The 22,509-nt window shown below is 48.1% G+C and overlaps 1 protein-coding gene across 1 annotated transcript in view; it reads right to left on the bottom strand.

The window, feature by feature from the left end:
- Positions 1-22,509, bottom strand: part of LOC135897944 (cytochrome P450 3A9-like) — a 336,077-nt gene that overhangs the window by 241,161 nt on the left and 72,407 nt on the right. The window lies entirely within an intron of this gene.

Genomic DNA, 22,509 nt, shown 5'->3' with positions numbered 1-22,509 from the left:
AGCACGGAGCGTACTGGCAAATCTGCACAATGCGCGCTTAGTGAGCGACCTACTGCACACAATCGCACGAGCTAGGGGACTGGCGCCGCGTACGCGCCAGCTAGCAGATACCGCGCACAAAGAAGCGCCGCCGGTTCTCGCTCAAATGATCGCTGTACAAACATTCACACACGCGCACCGCAGTAAACCCTTAACGAGCCGCCACATTTTCAGGCCGTGGTTAGGCGGCGAAGCTTAGCTCACCTCGCACTGCACATAACTATTATGGTAGTGGCTTGCGCTTCGGGGAACATGTCGAATGCTCACATCCACCCTATTAAAGACGCGGCACAGTCCCTCATCATGTAAAATTCTAATGTTTAAGTACACTCGCTTGACCCTAAACACTCAAGTCACCTCGATTACGACAAAGCTCGAAGAAACACAGTGATCGCGCAAAATGGTTCTAGACGGCCAACTGTCGCGCCATGCTGTACTGAGACCTTCAATAAGTCATATCAGCGCGTCTCCTCACTTAGAACATATGCACACTCATAGAACGCGTAATAATCGTTCAAAGTCACTTACCGTGGAGTCTTGAGGGTTCAAAGCAGTGCGAAACATCCACCACGGTAGAAGAATGTGCAGCCGCTGACAAATGGCTGAACTTTCAAAGCGCGCGCGCGAGCGCTCCGAAGGCTTGTGTTCCTCCGCGCGTAGTTCCGACTTTCGGCGTCGCTCTGCAGCACCAAAGCGCGGCCACTCCGAACAGAAAAACAGCGCCGACACACATTGCGCGGGATATTTCGAATTTGACTGCAGAAATAATAATGAAATTGTCGCTGCGGCTGCCTGCCTTGTTGGTCACGGCTGAGTTATTCTTTTCTCTATTTGGCTCGTCTCAGATATGGGTGTATTTCAACACTCCCACTTTCCCGTAAGCCACCGTTATTCCTTGAAAACCCCCATTTTACAACCGCAATGGCCCTTCAAATGGGGCCGGTGGTATAATAATGGTTCTAGCTTATTTTACTTCTTCTCGTGGGAGTACTCATTTTAGGCTAGATGGGAAAAATGGCATATCAACTGTTAAAACGCCCATATGGGCTCATTTGTGTTTACAGTGTAGGAACAAATAAAACGAATCGTGCGAAAATAAGCACAGATTGTGAAAATGTAGGGTCCTTTAGCGCGCATAATAGGGCTTCAGGCGGACGACATGAACAACTTCTGGTCGTACGCGGCGTCACTGGGATGCAGTCATGGCGTCAGGGATGACCATATTCCAGTTCACCTAGCCGACGAAGAACATTGTACGGGCCGAAATAGCAGCGCAAGAGCTTTTCACTGAATCCATGGCGGCGAATGGGCGTCCGAACTCAGACTTGGTCTCCTGGCTTGTATACCGCGTTGCGTCTTCGTAGGTTGTAGAGTCTGGTGTCGGTCCGCTGCTGGTCTTTGATTCGTAATCGGGCAAGCCCTCGAGCTCCTTCTGCGCGTTAAAGGTAGGCGGCGACGTCTACGTCGACGTTCTCTTCTGTAACATTGGGCAGCATGGCGTCTAGCGTGGTCATGGCCTCCCTTCCATGGACGAGCCTAAAAGGCGTCATCTGGGTGGTCTCCTGCACTGCGGTGTTGTAGGCGACGACGACGAATGACAGGATGGAGTCCCAGGTGTTGTGTTCGGCATCGACATACATGGCGAGCATATCGGCGATGGCTTTGTTCAGTCGCTCGGTCAGTCCGTTGGTCTGCGGATGGTATGCAGTTGTCCTCCGGTGGCTCATTTGGCTGTAACGCAGGATGGCTTGCGTTATTTCCGCCGTGAATGCTGTTCCTCTGTCCGTGATGAGTACATCGGTGGCGCCGTGTGGCAGAAGAATGCACTCCACGAAAAATTTGGCGACTTCTGCTGCTGTTCCGTTCGGTAGGGCTTTTGCCTCGGCGTAGCGGGTCAGGTAGTCGGTCGCTACGATGATCCACTTATTTCCAGACGTTCACTTTGGGAAAGGGCCAAGCAAGTCCATGCCGATCTGCTGAAAGGGTCATGCGGGGGGTTCAATGGGGTTTAGGAATCGTGCTGGTCGGGTGGGAGGGGCCTTTCGTCGCTAACAATCTCGGCATGTTTTTACATAATGTGCAACGTCGGCAGACAGACGGGGCCAGTAATACTTGCTTTCAATGCGGCGGAGAGCGCGAGTAAACCCGAGATGTCCTGCTGTTGGCTCGTCGTGGAAAGCCTGTAGAACTTCTTCGCGGTGACAAGCAGGTGCAACAATGAGGTAGGCTGTTTTGTTCGCTGCGAAGTTCTTCATGAGGACATCATTCTGCACACAGAAGGAAGAAAGTCCTCGCATCAATGAGGCAGGGGCTGAAGAAACATTGCCTTCCAAGTACTCGATGAGGCGTTTTAGGTCGGGGTCCGAGCGTTGCTGCTGGGCAAAAGAGCTGGAGCTGATGGGTCCCAGGAAGGCTTCCTCATCGTCGTCCGGTGGCGGTGCATCTACAGGGGCTCGTGAGAGGCAATCGGCGTCAGAATGTTTGCGTCCGGACTTGTAAACGACGGTGACGTCAAATTCCTGGAGGCGCAGACTCCATCGAGCGAGGCGGCCAGAGGGGTCCTTCAACTTGGCAAGCCAGCGCAGCGCGTGGTGATCGCTTACCACCTTGAACGGTCGTCCGTACAGGTAGCGGCGGAATTTCGACGTAGCCCAGATGATGGCAAGGCACTCGTTCTCAGTTGTCGAATAGTTGGCCTCGGCCTTGGAAAGGGAACGGCTAGCGTATGCGATGACTTTCTCCAGCCCATCGCTTTTTTGAACGAGGACGGCGCAGGCCCACACTGCTTGCGTCGGTATACACCTCAGTATCAGCGTTTTCAACAAAATGCGCGAGGATCGGTGGGGACTGTAAACGGCGCTGAAGTTCTTTGAAGGATTCTGCTTGCGGCGCTTCCCACTTAAATGGCACGTTTGCCGGCGTTAGTTGGGTCAGGGCTCGGCGATGCTCAAAACGTTTTTCACAAATCGTCGGTAATATGCGCACAGTCCGAGGAATCTGCGCACAGCTTTCTTATCGGCCGGTGGTGGAAACTTTTCAATAGCAGCTGTTTTCTGCGGGTCTGGGCGTCTTCCCTTCTTGCTAATGGTGTGGCCTAGAAACAGAAGCTCTTCATAAGCAAAGTGGCACTTCTCGGCTTTCAAGGTTAGGCCAGACGACTTGATGACGTCTAGTACTGTCCGAAGTCTTTTGAGGTGCTCTTGAAAGTTCGAGGCGAAGACAACGACGTCACCTAAATATGCCAGACAAATTTGCCACTTTAGGCCTGCCAGAACTGTATCCATTACCCGCTGAAACGTCGCTGGTGCGAAACAGAGACCAAATGGCATCACCTTGAACTCGAAGAGCCCATCCTGAGTGATGAATGCTGTCGTCTCGCGATGTCTTTCACTGACCTCAATTTGCCAGTAGCCGCTCTTCGGGTCCGTCGATGAGAAATACTTGGCGTTGCAGAGCCGGTCCAGTATGTCGTCGGTGCAGCCCATGGGCTGTTTGATCGATGGATGACGTCGTTGCGAAGCATTTCTTTACTTTGTCCCGGATGGCTTGTCGTTCTCGCGGCGACACACGGTAGGGGCTTTGACGGAGAGGTCGGGCGTGCTGTCGGTTATGATGCGATGCTTGGCAATTGGCGTTTGTCGGACCTTCGGCGAAGACGAAAAACACTCGCTGTAACTTCGAAGCAGACTGCGGATCTGATCTTGTCTGTTCCGGGGCAGGGCTGGGTTGATGTCGAAAATATGCGAGTTCTCTTGGTCAGACGAATCTTCTGCGGATGGGTCGGACAGGACGAAGAAGTCCCGTACGTCGGATATTTTGTCAAAGAAAGCAATCGCCGTTCCTTTGTTAATGTGCCGGTATTCTTCACTGAAGTTAGTCAACAGTACTTCGGCCTGGCCGTTGCGGAAATGAGCGATGCCTCTTGTGATACCGATTCCTCGGTCTAGATGCAACTGCATGTTCCCCTCAATGATGTATGATGGAGAAAAAATAAGGTTGTTGTGTAGGGCGGGACTGTAGAATACCTTGCGGAAGAGACATAGGCGAGAAAACTTGCGGCGACAGGCGAGTGACGCAAGCTGTAGGGACTCTTTCATTAAAGTGATACTGGCAGTACGACTGTGGTTCCTAGAATGAAGCGGACAGTGTTATTTTGGACAAGAGTTTTTGGACTTCAGAGCTCATTTATTTATTTATTTATTTATTTATTTATTTATTTATTTATTTATTTATTTATTTATTTATTTATTTATTTATTTATTTATTAGTATTACCCTCAGGGCCAGAGGCATTATAGAGGGGAGTGGAACATACGGGTAAAGAGACACTATACAGGTTTTTCTTCTGGTAATACAATGTTAGCTAAAACGATGAGATAATTGCGGGAAGCAACGAAAATTCAAGCAATTGACCGATAACAAATATAATTACATAGTTGGTTAGTTACATTGCAATACACTTGTGTTTAAAGCATTATGAAACTGGGAATAGTCAACAGTGGAAGTTACTACTCCAGGGAGGTGGTTCAAGTCCTGTTAGGTGCTGGGTACAAATGATTGATAACATGTTTGCGTTAAGCTCGACATTATTCCCACTTTTTGTGCATGGTCGAAATGAGGGGAAATGTATGATGGAGAAAGAATAAGGTTGTTGTCTAGGGCGGGACTGTAGAATATCTTGCGGAAGAGACATAGGCGAGAAAACTTGCGGCGACAGGCGAGTGACGCAAGCTGTAGGGACTCTTTCATTAAAGTGATACTGCCAGTACGACTGTAGTTCCTAGAATGAAGCGGACAGAGTTATTTTAGACAAGCTCGAGGGCAGAGGTTAATATTGCAGTGCTGGGGTCCCTGATTGAAGAGGCATATTTGAGTTTACTTCGGACTAAAGATTTGTAAAGGAGGAGTTTTAAAGAGAAAAATTGCGCCGGAGGTAACCTAACGAGCTGTTTGCGTTGCTAATTATTTTGCTAATATGAAGAGACCAAGAAAGAGAGGAAGTTATGTGGACACCTAAGTAGCAATAGGATGTTACGGATTTGAGAGCGGAATTCTCGAGCAAGTAGGAAACTGGGCAAGAAGTTGTACGGGAGATGCGTAATACCTTACATTTTGTTGTGTTGAGTTCCATCAGCCAGACTTTACAACAGTTAGATTTACAGTTGATATCGTTTTGAAGGATCGTAACATCATTTTGGTCAATAATTTCTCGGAAGACTACGCAATCGTCGGCAAATAAATGAATGTTAAAGGTCACGCATTGCGGCAAGTCATTAATATAAATGAGAAACAGGAGAGGGCCGAGCACTGAAACTTGGGGCACGCCAGAATGAACTGGCCTGAACGGGGAATTATAAGTGTTAGCAGACACGAATTGTGAGCGTCCGGTAAGAAATTATTCCATCCAGGAGAGAAGTTTTCTATCAATGTTCAATTTGCTTAATTTAAAGAGAAGTAAACTGTGGCAAACTTTTTCAAAAGCTTTTGCGAAACCTAGGAAGACACAGTCAGCTATAGAACGACGATCAAGAATTGTATGTAGCTCTGGTGCTCTGGTGCTCTTGATCAGCGGAAGTAAAGGCCCGTGCGAGGTCGCGGCACTCTTCTGCATGTCTGACCGTGGCAGAAATAGGCACGCACTCGGATGCATCCGGCCGGTACGGCAGAATGGTGTCAATGGTGTGCGAAGGGTGTCGACCATACAGCAAGAAATAGGGTGAAAATCCAGTGGTGCTCTGCGTAGCGGTATTATACGCGTAGGTGACGAATGGCAGAACGGCGTCCCAGTTCGTGTGGTCGGAGGCAACGTACATTGAAAGTATGTCGCCGAGCGTACAGTTGAAGCGTTCTGTGAGGCCATTCGTTTGAGGGTGGTATGCCGTAGTTGTACGATGAACAACGTGGCACTCTTTGAGAATCGCTTCAACGACTTCCGACAGGAAGACGCGTCCGCGATCGCTGAGCAGTTCTTGAGGTGGACCATGCCGCAGGATTAATCGGCGTAGCAGGAATGATGCAACATCGCGTGCTGTAGCTGCTGGGAGAGCGGCGGTTTCGGCGTATCGTGTAAGGTGATCTACTGCCACAATGACCCAGCGGTTACCAGACGACGTCAGGGGAAGTGGCTCATACAAATCGATGCCAACGCGCCTGTACGGCCGGATAGGGCAGGGTAGAGGCTGCAGACCAGCTGACGAGTGGTGGGGTGAAGATTTTCGGCGCTGGCAGTCGGGGCATGAGCGAACGAACTTTTGAATGTAGTTGTACACTCTCCGCCAGTAGTAGCGTCGTCGGAGGCGCTGGTAGGTTTTGAAAAGTCCCGAGTGAGAACACTGTGGATCAGAGTGGAACGATGCGCAGATTTCAGAACGCAGGCTTTGAGGTACAACTAATAACCACTGGCGGCCGTCAGAGGTGTAATTGCGTCGGTGAAGCAGGTCATCTCGAATGGCGAAATTGCGAGCTTGACGGCGCAATGCACGAGTGGTTGGCTGCGATGACGGATCAGCAAGGCAGTCTATGATGGAGGCAATCCAGGGGTCCTTGCGCTGCTCAGAAGCGATGGTCCCAATGTCGACGGAAGACACGTCAAGCTGGGATATTGCGCAGCAGGAATTGTCGACTGGCAAGGGAGAACGTGAGAGGGCGTCAGCATCAGCGTGCTGGCGTCCGTTCCTGTACAGTACGCGGATATCGTAATCCTGTAAGCGAAGCGCCCAGCGGGCGAGACGGCCTGAGGGATCCTTCAATGACGACAGCCAGCATAGTGCATGGTGGTCCGTGACGACATCAAATTGTAGACCATACAAATAGGGCCGGAACTTGGTAAGCGCCCAGATGATCGCCAGGCATTCTTTTTCCGTGACGGTGTAATTGGTCTCGACTTTAGTAAGCATACGGCTTGCATATGCCGCAACATATTCAGGAAACCCTTCTTTGCGCTGCGCTAGGACAGCGCCGAGGCCAACACCGCTGGCATCTGAGTGTACCTCAATAGGTGCCGTTGGGTCGTAGTGGCGCAAAATGGGAGGAGACATCAGCAAACGATGGAGCTTAGTGAACGCCTCGTCGCACTCGGACGACCACGAATGGAGAGGTCCGTTGCTGCCAAGGAGCTTCGTCAGGGGCGATATGACGGCGTCGAAATTGCGAATGAAGCGCCTGAAGTAGGAACACAAACCTACAAAACTGCGCAGTTCTTTGACGGACGTCGGTTTAGGAAATTCAGCTACGGCACGAAGTTTGTCTGGATCGGGGAGGATTCCATCCTTCGCGACGACGTAACCTAGTATCGTGAGCTGCCGCGCTGCAAATCGGCACTTCTTTAGGTTCAGTTGGAGGCCAGCGTTTGCTAAGCACGTCAAAACACGCCGTAGGCGTTGAAGGTGCGTGGTGAAGTCAGAGGCAAAAACAACAACGTCGTCGAGATAACATAAGCACGCGTGCCACTTCAAACCGCGGAGAACTGTGTCCATCATGCGTTCAAAGGTTGCTGGCGCATTACAAAGTCCGAACGGCATGACGTTAAATTCGTATAAGCCGTCGGGTGTAACAAGGGCTGTCTTCGGCCTATCGACGTCAGCCATGGGTACTTGCCAATAGCCGGAGCGTAAATCTAGAGATGAAAAGAATTCTGCTCCGTGTAGGCTATCGATGGCGTCATCGATTCGCGGCAGCGGGTATACATCTTTGCGAGTGATCTTGTTCAGGCGCCGATAGTCTACACAGAACCGTACCGAGCCGTCTTTTTTCGTAACAAGGACGACAGGAGATGCCCATGGACTGTTCGAGGGTCGGATCACGTCGCGGCGAAGCATATCGTCCACTTGCTCATTAATCACACGACGTTCTGAGGCAGAGACGCGGTGTGGTCGTTGCCGCAATGGCGGTTGGGAGCCAGTGTCAATATGGTGCGTGACAGCAGACGCCCAGCCAAGGGAAGGTTGCCCGACATCAAAAGAAGACCGAAATTCTTCTAAGATGCGCAGAAGCTGTGAACGCTGAGGTGGGGTGAGGCCATCGGCAATAGATGAATCGAACACACCTGTGGGCAAAGGGTCCGACGTAGAGAGAGAACCGAGCGTGTTGTAACTGGCGCTGGACGTGTCTTCGGGAACATCCGTAATTTGTACGGCGTCGATCACTTCCACATGGCCAAGACATTCACCTTGAAGCAGAATCACAGGGTATGGGAAGGGGTTACAGACAAAAATAGCTGTGGAGCCCTATATGGCGTTCACAGTCGCAAAAGGCAGCAGCAGACCTTTTCGGGTATAAAAGTGGCCCAACGGAGAAAGTAGTGCGATGGCGTCAGAGAGGCTGCTGCACTGCATTGACACAGTCACTGACGAGATGGCAGGAACATTTGTGTCGTGCCTGACGAGTAGTTTGTTTGCAAAAGAAGCATTATCGGCAAGCGTCATATCTGAGATCGGCGACAGTTCTAGTTCGGCCCGTGCGCAATGAATGACGGCATCGTGGCGGGCGAGAAAGTCCCACCCCAGAATAACTTCGTGGGAGCTCGAGGAAATCACAATAAATTCGACGGCGTATACAACGTCCTCGATGAGAACACGAGCGGTGCACGCCGCAATCGGGTGAATACGCTGTACGCCTGCTGTTCGGAGGGCGAGTCCAGCAATGGGCGTCGTAACCTTTCGAAGGAAGCGACAAAGCTTTGCGTCCATAACTGATACAGCAGCTCCGGTATCCACGAGGGCATATGTGCGCACACCGTCAACTAACACGTCTATCACATTGGTCGGGCTACGTTGAGGACTTCCGCGTTTCGATGGGGTCGCAGTCCTTGCCTCATGGACTGCGACGATTAGTTTTCCTCATCCTGAGCTTCGGGCCGAGGCCGCATCGGTGATGGGGAGCGTCGGCGTGGAGAAGTTGAGCGGCGGATGTTGGCGGACCGGCGGAATGGTGGTGACGCAGCCCGAGGTTCGTCGTCGTAATAAGGGCGCGGAGAACTCACCATAGAACTTGGCCCATACGGTGTAGCGCTAGGCGACTGCACGCGACTACAGTAGCGTGCGACGTGGCCTGCGTAGCCGCACGCAAAACATATCGGTCGATTGTCCTCTGTACGCCACCGAGTCGTTGCGGCAGGTCCCATCCATGTGGAAGGACGCGTTGGACGTGGCGGCTGGTGAATCGATTGCATAGCAGGCTGTTGTCGGGGCATAGCGAGGACTTCGGCGTACGTGAGAGGTCCCCGCTGAGGGAGTTGTTGAGGCTGGGTGACGACTTCCGCGTAGCTGAGTGGCACAGCTGTCGGAATCTGTTGGGGCCTGGCCATGACTTCGGCGTAGCTGTGAGGCGCAGCCGCAGGAACACGCTGGTGGTGCTCAGGCAAGACCTCGTGCAGTTCTTGCGCTATGACACGGCGAAGCGGAGGCGCAAAACTTGGCGTAGGCGCGTGTACCGACTGCGGCTGTGCAAAATCCATCAACGAGAGTTGCCGGACAACTTCCTCGCGGACGAACGCCTTCATTTCTGCGAGCAACGCTGCCTGGTTGGACATGGCAGCCAAACCAGCGAGGTGTCCGTCACGCGGTAGAGATCTACGGGTCAGTGACCGCTGCCTGCGGAGTTCTTCATAGCTCTGACACAGTGTGACAATTTCAGCCACAGAGCGTGGACTTTTGGCCAGCAACATGTTAAAGGCGTCGTCCTCTATGCCCTTCAGTATGTTTCGGATTCGGTCAGACTCCGCCATGGTCGAATCGACTTTCCTGCATAGGTCCAGGACATCTTCGATATAGCTGGTGAATGTTTCGCCTGGCTGTTGAGCTCGTTCTCGCAAACGTTGCTCGGCACGCAGCTTGCGAACAGCAGGGCGACCAAGTGGGCATGGAAGTACAAGCAGGATGACAGTCTCATACCGTATCTTCCTATTTGTGCAGTTTCTGGCGATGCTCACCGAATGCGGTAGGAATCCTGCAGCCCCCGACGTTGATTTCAGCAGCATTTCTTCGACGAACACAGTTTCCAGGCTTGAACGGGGTGCAATCGCACCCACCTATCCGTGAGTATCTTGGCTTTCACACTTGGAGCGCGCCTGACGCCCTTCCCGGACACTGCCAGCACCGCCACCTAGGCAGAGTGACGTCAACCCAGATATCGCCAAGCATAAAAGCGGACATCTCCCGTGTCGTCACCAGTGGGCATGGAAGTACAAGCAGGATGACAGTCTCATACCGTATCTTCCTATTTGTGCAGTTTCCGGCGATGCTCACCGAATGCGGTAGGAATCCTGCAGCCCCCGACGTTGACTTCAGCAGCATTTCTTCGACGAACACAGTTTCCAGGCTTGAACGGGGTGCAATCGCACCCACCTATCCGTGAGCATCTTGGCTTTCACACTTGGAGCGCGCCTGACGCCCTTCCCGGACACTGCCAGCACCGCCACCTAGGCAGAGTGACGTCAACCCAGATATCGCCAAGCATAAAAGCGGACATCTCCCGTGTCGTCACCAGTGGGCATGGAAGTACAAGCAGGATGACAGTCTCATACCGTATCTTCCTATTTGTGCAGGACGGTCATTTTTCTATGCTGCCTACTAAATGTTTCAGGTCTGAAGACCGCTTTATAATTGTGCTTCCATGCCCAGAAGCAGTGTGTGGTTCTTTTTGCAAGTTACTGTTGTTGTTGAGTGGCGACATAGAGCAAAACCCTGGTCCCGATGATAACGTTATGGCCGAATTGCTTAAAACTGTAAAAGAAGCAAACGCGCGTTGTATTCGCATTGAAACAAACCAAAGCAGTATGTCACAGGCGATAGAAGAGCTTAAACTTTCACAGCAGTCCATCACACTTAGCATCACCGATATGAATGAACGCCTACAAGCTCTAGAATGTCACACTATTGGCTTTGAGACGTTGCAGCAAGAAATGAGTGACACATGTCAAAATATAAAACGCGTGCAGCGAGAAACCGCCACGCTTCGTGGGCGACTTGACGATGCCGAAGACAGGTCACGACGAGAAAATCTTATATTCTTCGGGATACCCGATGGCCCGTCTGAGAATGCGCGTCAGTGCGAAGAAACAATTATCTCTATCGCCTCAGACAAACTGGATATACGTTTACCACTTGATAGTATAAAGCGTTCACATCGAATCGGGAAATTTGCCAGCGGCAAAAATAGGCCTCTAGTGGTGAAGTTTATCACATTCAAGACAAAAGAGCTCGTGTTCTCCAAACGGTCGTCTTTCGCGGGAACTGGTATCAGCGTAAGCGAAGACTTTTGCGAAGCCACATGTCACGCTCGGAAGAAACTTTTGGAATTCGGTAGAGGCTTGAACACTAACTTCAAATTAAACTATAAAAGACTATTTTCGGAAGGAAAGTGCTACATGTTCAATGCCGACGAAAATTCCGTTATTGAAGTGAACACTGGCAGACAAACGAGCAATGCTGTGGCCATATCCCCAGGAGCAACGCGTTCTGGACGTGTCTATGCGGGAAATAAATAGGCTCACACGAGGGGTGGAGGCCCATCGGCAACAGCATCCGTAATCTTTACTAATATTCGGAGCGTTTTTCCTAAAAGAGATAGTTTGAACAATTTAATTAACGATACGGGAGCTGATATTGTTGTACTAACGGAAACCTGGCTCTCTGACAAAATAGAGACACGCGAGCTATTTCAATGCAACAAGAAATTTACTGTATATCGGCTAGACCGCACCGATAGAATAGGCGGTGGTGTTTTAATTGCTATTAACTCTAGTTTTGAATCATTCCTTTTGAATGTAACTACTAATTTGGAATTGCTGTGGTGCTGCCTATGGTTTCAAAAAAATAATCATAGGGGTCTGTTATCGTCCCCCTAATCCCGATAGCGATTTTGCAGACAAAATTCATGACACCCTAAGCGAAATATCCGTTCGATTTCCTGGATCACCTGTGTTTCTTTTAGGTGACTTTAATTTCCCCACTATCGACTGGTCGCGTTCCTGCCCCTTTTCTAATACGACATCTGCAGAGGCTACAGGATTTCTTAACGTTTGTGTAGATTTTAACCTTGCACAGCTCGTTATCAAACCAACACGCGTCACATCTACTACAAGTTCGTTGCTCGACTTGATTCTTACCACTCATACTGATGAGGTTTCACCAGTAACCCACGTGCCTGGCCTAAGCGACCATGACATCTTACACTTTAACATTTCCATCCCGCCTACAAAAGTAAAGAAATGCACCAAGCATATTAGGGATTACAAAAAGGCTAACTTTAACGCTATAAACTCTGAGCTATCATCCTTTCTTGACTACTTCCTTATAACACGTGTAGACTTATCAATTCAAGAAATGTGGTTGCCTTTTAAATCTACAGTAATGCATCTTATCTACAAATATATTACACTTAGAATAATTCATCAGTCTTCTAACACACCTTGGTACAATAACCATCTGAAAAGATTATCCAATAAACATCCACACTTTTTCGTTCCGCCAAAAGGTCACTAAACGCTGATCGATGGTTAGCATATACATCCGCTGCGAAAGCCTATACAAGCGCTTTAAAGACGTCCAAATTTAACTTCTTTAACTCAACCCTACCATCTCTGTTGAAAACTAACCCAAAACGCTTTTGGAACGTTATGAAATGTACCAAAGGTAGCGCTATAAGTCTCGTAAACGATTCAGGCGATCAAGTTCCGAATCATCTTTGCGCTTCTGTACTAAACAACACGTTTGCCCAATCATTCTGCACAGAAAATTTAAGTGACTATCCCCCTTTTACATCCCTCAACTTTCCAGCGATGGATCCCATTACCCTGGACCCAGCAGGTATCCGAGCCAGAATTTTCACGATAAAGCGGTCATCATCATGTGGTATTGACGGTATTAATTCCAAGTTTCTCCAAAACACTGCAGAATACAGCTCCATCATACTTACCTTTATTTTTACTACATCACTTAACGACAGTGCCCTACCCATTGATTGGAAAACCGGTAAGGTTACCCCGCTTTTTAAATCGGGAAGCCCACATCACCCTTTGAATTACAGACCCATCTCATTAACTTCGGTACCCTGCAAAATTTTTGAGCACATCATTTTCACTCACCTTGTAAACTTTCTTGAATCAAACAATTTTTTTAGCCCTTATCAGCACGGTTTCAGAAAATCTTTTTCTTGTGAAACACAACTAATAACATTCACTAATGACTTGCATGCGTTCTTGGACTCGGGTTTTGCGACGGACTGTATTTTTTTAGACTTTTCTAAAGCCTTTGATAAAGTTAATCACCAGTTACTTATCTGTAACCTAAGCCTTCTAAATATTGACCCTTTAATATTCAAATGGATTTGCAGCTTTCTTTGTAATCGTACCCAATATGTAACCATCAATGACAATGACTCACCAGAGGTGCCAGTAGAATCGGGTCTACCACAAGGCTCTGTGTTGGCGCCTTTACTTTTCCTCATTTATATTAACGACCTGCCTAATCAAATCACTAGCTCTATTTGTTTGTTTGCCGGCGATTGCGTAATTTACCGAAAAATAACTAATGATTCTGATATGCTTACATTACAATCAGACCTTGATAACGTTACAACCTGGTGCTCCCGCTGGCACATGAATCTTAACCCTTCAAAATGTAAATTCATGAGAATCTCATGCAGCCAAGTATCTTTTTATACCTACCATCTTAACAAAATGGCACTTGAATCAGTATCTTGTTATAAATATCTCGGAGTGGACATTACAAATCTCTCATGGAAACGACATATCGAACACATTACATCAAAAGCTAACCGCATGCTGGGCTATCTTAAACGAAATTTTTCACTCGCACCTTCTTCCCTAAAAAAACAGCTATATGTCACCTACATTCGGCCTAATCTAGAGTATGCATCCTCAATATGGGACCCTCATCAATTAACATTAACAGCTTAGAAGCTGTGCAGAATCGGTCCGTTCGTTTTATTCTTAACAATTACCAGCGCACAGCAAGCGTAACTAGCATCAAACTTGCCCTCAACATATCTCTCCTTTCCAAACGCAGAAAAATCGCTCGACTTTGCCTGTTCCATAAAATATACCACTTAATTCCTACACTCAAATCGCGCTTTATCGAACCAGCCTCTTTTACTTCTGCACGCATGGACCATCGTCATAAGGTGAACATCCCATTCCACAAAACGTCTACCTATGGTAATTCATTTCTTCCAAAATCATGCCAGGAATGGAATCACCTACCGGATCCACTAGTCTGTATAACTAACACAGATAACTTCCGTAAGGCACTTACTAATATCATCTAGTATGCCTTGATATGAATGTATAACGAAGCATTTCCGTTTTCTCCTGAACAGTATTCTTGATAAGTTTTCTTTTTTATTATCTACCTAATCTGCAAACATTGTATATTGTATTATACTTTATTTTCTATCATTCTGTGCTTATCGTCTCACTCTAACCTGTCCTATACACCATGTATTTATATTTAATCTGTATTACTGAAGTTTTCCGTTTTTCTTTGTATAATTATATTTTTACCGCATTATGCTTTTTTGTGTCGCTCTCGAGTTATTTTTACGTTGTACCATGCATTGTAATCTGATTAGTATTCGTGTTTCCTTTCTCCTTTCTTGCATACTTATCTGTATTTATTAGCCCCTCCCCTCTGTAATGCTTCATTGTAAGCCCAGAGGGTACTATAAATAAACAAATAAATACATCGGCGAGGGAAGTCTTAAATTCCGGCCATGTCTGGAACTCTGCTTGATGGTTGTTATACCACAGGCTGGCAACTCCAGCGAGGTAGAACAGAACATGGTTCAGTTTGGCCGCTTCGTCCCACTTGCTATGGTCGCCTACCCTGTCGTACGTCGTGAGCCATTCGTCCACGTCAGTGTCGTCCGCCCCAGTGTAGATAGGAGGGTCGCGATGACGAGGCACCCCGGGACACGCAGTGGGTGCAGGAGGAGGCGTTTGCTGGGAGGCGTCTTGGGGCATGGTAGATGGTAGGGTACGAGACCGGAGTTCCAGGATGATCGCCTGAGGGTACCCATCACCTCCACCAATTCTAAAGGTGTTCATTTGGCAGAGCTTGGAGCAGCGCAACGTCGACGGGCAGGGCAGTCACAGCTTCCAAGCACGAGAGCCGTTGCTGAGCAGGAGCGCTCGACCCACTACTGTTTAGAGCCAGTAGCGCTGAACCCACTAGCGTCTCTCTTCGCTACAGTTGGAGTATTTTGGATAGCATAATACCAGAATATATTTTGGTACTTTTTTAGAATTTTGCATCGATAAGGTCAATTCCTAGGCTTGAGGACACCATCAATGATTCGATAATTTTTTCGATGCCAAGGGGGTGAATAATTAGTGGATCCATTGTTAGAGAATCAAAACACTGCACGTTGGGAAGTGTTGTAGACGAGGTTGTAACACAATTACGGCAAAATGCATCATTTAATACCACAGAGCAGTCGGCAAATGGAATCGCATCTTCAGAAGAGTCAAGTAACGTGATTTCGCTATTACGGTCGGGGTGAATGGTTCGCCAACACTTTTTTGGATCATTACTGAGCATAGCTGGCGAGTATTTTGTAGGAAATTATTACGAGAACATTTCAGTGCGGAGACAAACATTATTCGCTTTCACATATGCATTCCACCGCTGCTCGGAGGGAGAATGCTTGGCAGAGCGATAAAGCCGCTTTTGTTTGTTACAGAGTCGTTTTAAATTCGAGTTATACTAAAGTGCTTTTGAATGCGAAGAAATAGTGCGCATAGGTATGTGCTTGTCGATTAGTTCATGTACTTTTGTTGTAAACATATTCCAGTTAGTTTCCGTGGTACGGCTTTCAATATCATCTAAGAAAACGTTGAGAAACGTAGACAGTTCGATAATTATAGCTTCAAAGTTTGCTTTACTGTAATTACGAAGGGACTTTTGGACTCTCCGGTTTATCGACTGACAATATTTTACTTCAAAACAGAGCGGTAAATGATCGCTAATACCTGGCAGATACGATAAATCAGAGACCATATCAGGACAGTTCGTTAGTATAACGTCAAGCATATTTGCCGTATTGAGCGATAGCCTAGTAGGTTGAGAGACAAGCTGATAAAGAGAAAATGCCGAGCAAAGATTAATGAAGTCAAAGCTTTCTGATGAAAACGGTTTCAAAGCCGGTGGCTCAGAAGACCAGGAAATGTTGGGAAAGTTGAAGTCTCCCAAAAGAAAAATGAAAGCGTTAGGATGACGTAAAATAACGGTATCAATGGCATCATGTAAGAGGGCAGCAAAATTTGAGCAATTATTGGGTGAACGATAGCAAACCCCAAACACAAAGCTTTTATGGCAGATATAAGCGTGCGCCCACACAATTTCTAGATTAGTTTGAATATAGGTGGACCATAGGTGGACCATATAGGTGGACGGAATATCTCGCGAAATAGCCGACATAACACCGCCTCCGTCACGTGATTCACGGTCACAGCGATAAATGCTGAAGCCAGGTGCGTCATGAAATATTTCGTTGTCAGTAATGTTTGGGTGAAGCCAGGTTTCAGTGAGCGCAATGATAGATGAATTGCACGTGTCAACAACTGATTCAAGTGACTCACGCTTATTAAGTACGCTTCTGACATTTGCCAAAAGTACAGACACAATTGGTGCCGGCAACATACCACCACGTCCCCTCGCGCTTACCTATGGTGATGTTTCGCCAGTCAAGTTTGGCGCTGAAGCTCGCGATACACTGTTAGTTGAATCACCAGTAATGGGCGGGTTTAGCTCTTTAATGTTGCTGCCGGCTGCGTCGCACACGTAACGTTTATTGTGGACAATGGGCTTCTTGTGCCGCAGCTGGAAGTTCCGTGACCCGGGAAAATCTTTGACAAATTCAACCAGCTTTCTTCTAGCATGGCGAGTGGCGGCGAAAAGTCTTCGGCACCTGACATTCCATCCGCTTTGAATTTTGACCGTAATTCCAGCACTTTTTGTCTAGTTTTAAAAGAAGTAAACTTTAAAATAACAGGCCGACATCCTGATGCTGTGAAAGTGCCTAAACAGTGTGCGCGTTCGATCTCGGATTCCGAGATGCTACTGTCCATCATGGTGGACAACACGGCGAGCGCTTTCTGCATCTAGATCTAGATTCTAGATCGTCTATGCGATTCTGGATTGAAGCTTGCTGTGGCGTCAGGCGCGTGGCAGTATCGTGCACGGCAGCTATGTGATGACTCGTGGAGCTAGAGTCGATGCTTTTACGTTCAAGAGTTTCAATGCTGTTAAGCATGTCAGTGAGCCTATATTCTAATGTTTCTTGGTTAGACTTATTTTATTTTATTTATTTATTTACAGATACTGCCAGCCCTTACACAGGGCTATAGCAGGAGAGGAATATGAACAATTATAAATCGCATATTTTGCACAAGGAAAATCGTACATTGAAACACAAAAAAGGGGACAATAAATTAAAATTAATAACACCAAAAGGTAACAGCGTAAACCACTGAAGATAACAAGGACACAAAGTTAAGTATATTATTTACAAACTAGGATATTTCCAATGTGTTTTGTGAAGAAATTAATGGATGAGGATGAAACGGCTTCTTCCGACAGGGAGTTCCATTCTTTGATAGCTCTCGGGAAAAAACTGTATTTGAAACAATCGGTATGTATAACAGGGGGACGAATGAACATTGAATGACGATGTCTAGTGGTTTCACCAGAAAGAATTCCAAAAAAGTCTGTATGCCTTATATGAACATGATGATGAATGATTAGGTAAATATATTTAAGTCTTTCATATTTAGATCTAGCCTGTAATGTTGGTAGGTTTGCCTGTACACAAAGTTGAGAAGGGGAGTCCGTCCGCTGATATTTATTGAATATAAATCTGACTGCCAGACGCTGTATTCGTTCGATTTTTGATATATTTATAGCGGTGTAAGGGTCCCAGACCACCTTAGCATATTCAATTATATGTCTAATTAATGTTTTATAGGCTAGAAGTTTCGTTTCTAGAGTTGCGAATGGCAAATTGCGCCTCAGACACCAGAGTGACTTGTTGGCCTTGGCACACACATAATCTATATGGTGGTTCCAGCGAAGATCACTTGTGAATATCATGCCAAGATACTTATGCTGATCAACTCTAATCAGTTCATGATTATTAATAAAGTAAGAGTAGTTTAAGAAATTTAGCTTTCTAGAGACTGTCATAACTACAGTTTTTAACGGATTTAGCACCATTTGCCATTCATGACACCATTTCTTTATTTTTTGTAAATTTGCTTGTAATTTAGCCTGGTCTCCTACCGCATCTATTTTATTGTATATAATGCAGTCATCTGCAAAGACCCTGATGGAAACATCTATTTCATTCGGGAGGTCATTTATAAATAGGAGGAATAAAAGGGGGCCCAAAACACTGCCTTGGGGAACTCCAGACTTAACGCGTGAAATCTGAGACCTTGTACCATTAATTTCGACATATTGCTCACGAGAAAGAAAATAGGATGAAAACCATTGAGTAATAGCAGCATTTTTGAACATAACATCAATTTTTCTTAGTAGTTTATGGTGAGACACTTTATCAAATGCCTTAGCAAAGTCCATGAAGATCAGATCCGTCTGTCCCCGAGAGTTAATATTTTCTGAAAGATCATGGGCTAATTCGATGAGCTGAGATGTTGTGGATAGGCCTTGACGAAAGTCATGTTGGTGGATAGATAACAAATTATGTTCATTAATATAAGTTAACAGATGTTTCGAGACGATATGTTCAAGCATCTTTGAACAGGTACTAGTGATTGATATAGGACGATAATTTGCTAAATTATCAGCACTGCCGCTTTTGAGGACAGGAATCACTTTAGCTTGCTTCCATACCTTTGGTAAAAAACCACTATGAAGTGAAGACCGAAAAATTAATGCAAGATATTTAGAATTCCATTCGGCATAGCGATAAAGAAACTCGTTAGGGATGCCATCGGGTCCAGGGTTTTTCTTTATGTTCAAACGAAGCAAAAAGTTGAGCACACCTTGTTCAGAAATTTCAACGTCAGCAATAGGCGGCCTGTCAGATGGAGTTACAATAATCGGCATAATCCCGTTGTCTTCAGTGAACACAGATGCAAAATAATCATTGAAACTCTCGGAAGAAGGATGCTCATTAGATTGTGTCGTTGAGCGAACATTCGGTGATGGATTAATATATCTCCAAAATTTACCCGGTGCTTCTTTTAGAAATTTTGGGATTGTGATGCCAAAGAACCTTTTTTTGGATTCTTTCACAAGTATCTTAAGATTCCTTCCAAGACATTGAATGGTGGAACGAGTCTGAGAGCTAGGATTCTTTTTACAATTCTTTCGTTTACGTTTTATTACCCTCTTTAAGTGTATTATTTCTCTAGTTATCCAAGGGCTTCTATTGCCAGTTTTCTGATTGTTTTAATAGCGGCTATTGCAGGCGCTTGGCCCAATGAAAAATATTTTGATAGTTCCTTGATGCAGTCATTTGTCTTTTTCAGCATCTGCATTATGACACCTATCTGCGCGTGCTCCGAATCGCTTTCGGTTTGAGTAGATCGAGTGCGGGCTGCACGAGGGTTAGTCTCAATGTCACCGCAGCAGAGCAACAACAAAGAAGAATGAGAGCAATTGCACAGGGTTTCACAAAGCACCCGTGGGCATGGGAGCACTACCAAGCAGCGGTCGTCCGACCTTCTAGCGAAAATAGAAAAGCGGTTACACACCTGCGGAGCGTAGAAAACGAAGGGATTAGCCATGCTTCCGCTACGGCTGCTCCCATGCCCACTGAAAGCACAAGGTTGCGGCCAGGCATATAAATACGGGGCGGGACTTGATTCTAGCGTCGATCTTGTCAACTTGATACCAGGGAATTCGGTGATCCGAGGCATGAATTCGTTGAGTGCGCGCGCACCTTCCAGGCGGTAGTGCTGTACGGGGCTTCCGGTGAGCGACACTGTCAAGGGCGGTATGGCGGACGGCATGGCGACCACGTAGTAGACAACCAGGGTAACAAGGGCCTGCGGAGCGAAGAAAACGAAGGGATTAGCCATGCTTCCGCGATGGCTGCTCCCATGCCCACTCAATGGCTTTCATAGCACCTACGGTCACGATAACTCTTGAACGGGGTGGGACGCTCACTTCTTCCTTCAGAATACTCAGGGCAACGTAATTTTTCAGAGTTCTCATCGAAGGGATGGCCTCGTCCGTCGAAAGCGTGGTCAGCTTGGAACGCAGGTCCATGATCGCCGGATGCTCACTAAGGAAATCCATGCCCAAGATCACTTCGTGGAAGCATGGCGGTAGCACAACAAAGGTCGCAGGATAGGTGTCTCCTTTGATAGTCACTCGCGCTGTGCATCGTCCTGATGGCGTAAAGAGGTGGCCCCCTGCGGTGCAAATTTGTGGGGCCATCCCAAGCGGTCGTGACTTTCCACAACTGCGCAGCGAATGTTCCATTCATCACTGAGTAACCGGCTCCAGTGTCAACTAGAGCGGTAATTTTCCAGCCGTCGATAGTCACTTCTAAGTCGGATGTCTTGGTTCTTGCATTGCACGTCGCCCTCGGCATCGGGTTACTGGTTCGTCGCATATTCGAGTCGTGGGTGGGGCGTATCGTCGAAGCTTTTCTGGGAGGCGGCGTCATTTTGAAGGCAGTTCGCGTCCTGGTCGGGGTTCTCATTTCCTGCGGCCTCAGTGCAGCGATTGGAGCTTCTTCATGTGGCGTAGCGGGTGTAGAGTCTTCGTGGAGCGTGGTCGGTGGAAGATCTTCGGCGTTTCGCTCGTGAGCAACCTCACCTCCAGAGGTTGCTGTCTTTAGTTTCCCCTACGGGGGCTGGGAGACCTTCCCCGTACCGCGGCGGCGTAGCTGCGGCGTGGCGACGCAAAGCGCGAGGTTGACGGTGATGATGAGCGCGAAAGGCCGCAGGTACTCGTCGATTTCCTGCGGACGTTGGCCGAAGCCTGGTCGTGGGACGTCAACGGCAAATCCTCGAAGACCGATACGTCGGTACGGGCAGTGACGAAGAATATGGCCGGTCTCAGCGCAATGGAAGCACAACGGCCGGTTGTCGGAAATCCTCCAGGTGTCGCATTCCCTGGGGCTTGAGCGTTGCTCGTAGGCTGGGCGGCCGGGGGCAGGGAGGCGGTGTTCGGGAACAAGTTGTTCATGTCGGGCAGGATGTAGTTGTTGTCGTTTGGGCTGAGGAGTGCGTACTACAGCGGCGTACATCATGGCCTGGGGTTCTGTGGCCGTCGGGGTGCCAAGCGCCTGTTGCACTTTTTCCCGTACCACATCCGTGAGAGTTGCTGCTTGCGGCTGTGCGGAAGATGGCAGTAATCGGCGTAGCTCCTCGCGAACGATTTCGCGGATCACTTCCCGCGTGTTGTAGCTGGTGGTGAAGGTCGTGTGCGGACGGATTGCACAGACAGAGGAAGGGCGGTTGTATAGCCAAGCCCGGACGTCGAGGGTCTTCTCAATTGTGCTGGCTTCTTGCATGAATTCCTCGACTGTTTTTAGCGGCGGGAGGACGAGGCTGCCAAAGAGTTGTTCCTTTACGCCGCGCATTAAAAACCGAACTTTCTTTTCCTCGGTCATCTCGGGGTCGGCGCGGCGAAATAGGCGCTTCATCTCTTCGACGTAACCACGGACGGGCTCATTTGGCAGCTGGATCCTGGACTCGAGCAGTCGTTCGGCTCTTTCTTTCCTCACGACAGTGCTGAATACCTTCAATAGTACCCATGTCGTTAGGGACTGCTCGTGGTTTTCGTACCACGTGCGTGTGGAGCCCTCCAATGAGAAAAATACCTGTCCAATTTTTGCCGCATCATTCCACTTGCTGAACGATGCTACGCGCTCAAATTGGTCCAACCATTCTTCGGGGTCTTCGCCTAGGAATTCATTGGCGGTTGGCGGCACCCGCGGCTGCTGCAGTATGATTGGTGTCGTCATCTTCGGCGAGGTTGCGGTACTCGTAGCGGCGTCTTTTCACTTTCTGGTGCGGTCCGACAGGGTCCCGAACTCAGGATCCTCTCCCTGGAGACGTCAGCTGGCTCGCTGAGCTGCTGGCTCGTATTCGGGTGCGAAGCGCTGAGGGCTGGCTTCACGAGTTGAAGGAGGCGTGCGGAACATGGAAAGCTACCCAGCACCTCCACCAGATGTCACGTAGTGGTGAGGGCAGTCGCAGGAGCGATGAAGACGGACAAAAGTTCAACAGAAAACTGTTTATTGGGCTGATTTTCACCCACAATGGACTGAATCACTCGGTGGCGGCGAAGCGACCAGCGTGCTCGGCGGTCGCCGAGCATAATGCCCGCCGCTGTCGTACGAGCTCAATTTAAAAGCTGATAGCGAGCTTTCTAGATAAAGCATGCAAAGTTACTAGAACATTCTCGAACAACCTAGAATCAGCTCTGTCTGGGTGCTATGAATCGAGATGAATCTGGGCGCGTCTTGCGTCGCA

This window comes from Dermacentor albipictus, chromosome 2 (assembly GCF_038994185.2).
Source record: "Dermacentor albipictus isolate Rhodes 1998 colony chromosome 2, USDA_Dalb.pri_finalv2, whole genome shotgun sequence".
In the NCBI taxonomy this organism is placed as follows: Eukaryota; Metazoa; Arthropoda; class Arachnida; order Ixodida; family Ixodidae; genus Dermacentor; species Dermacentor albipictus.
The sequence above is the reverse complement of the archived record's forward strand: the minus strand, read 5'-3'. Positions and strand labels throughout refer to the sequence as shown.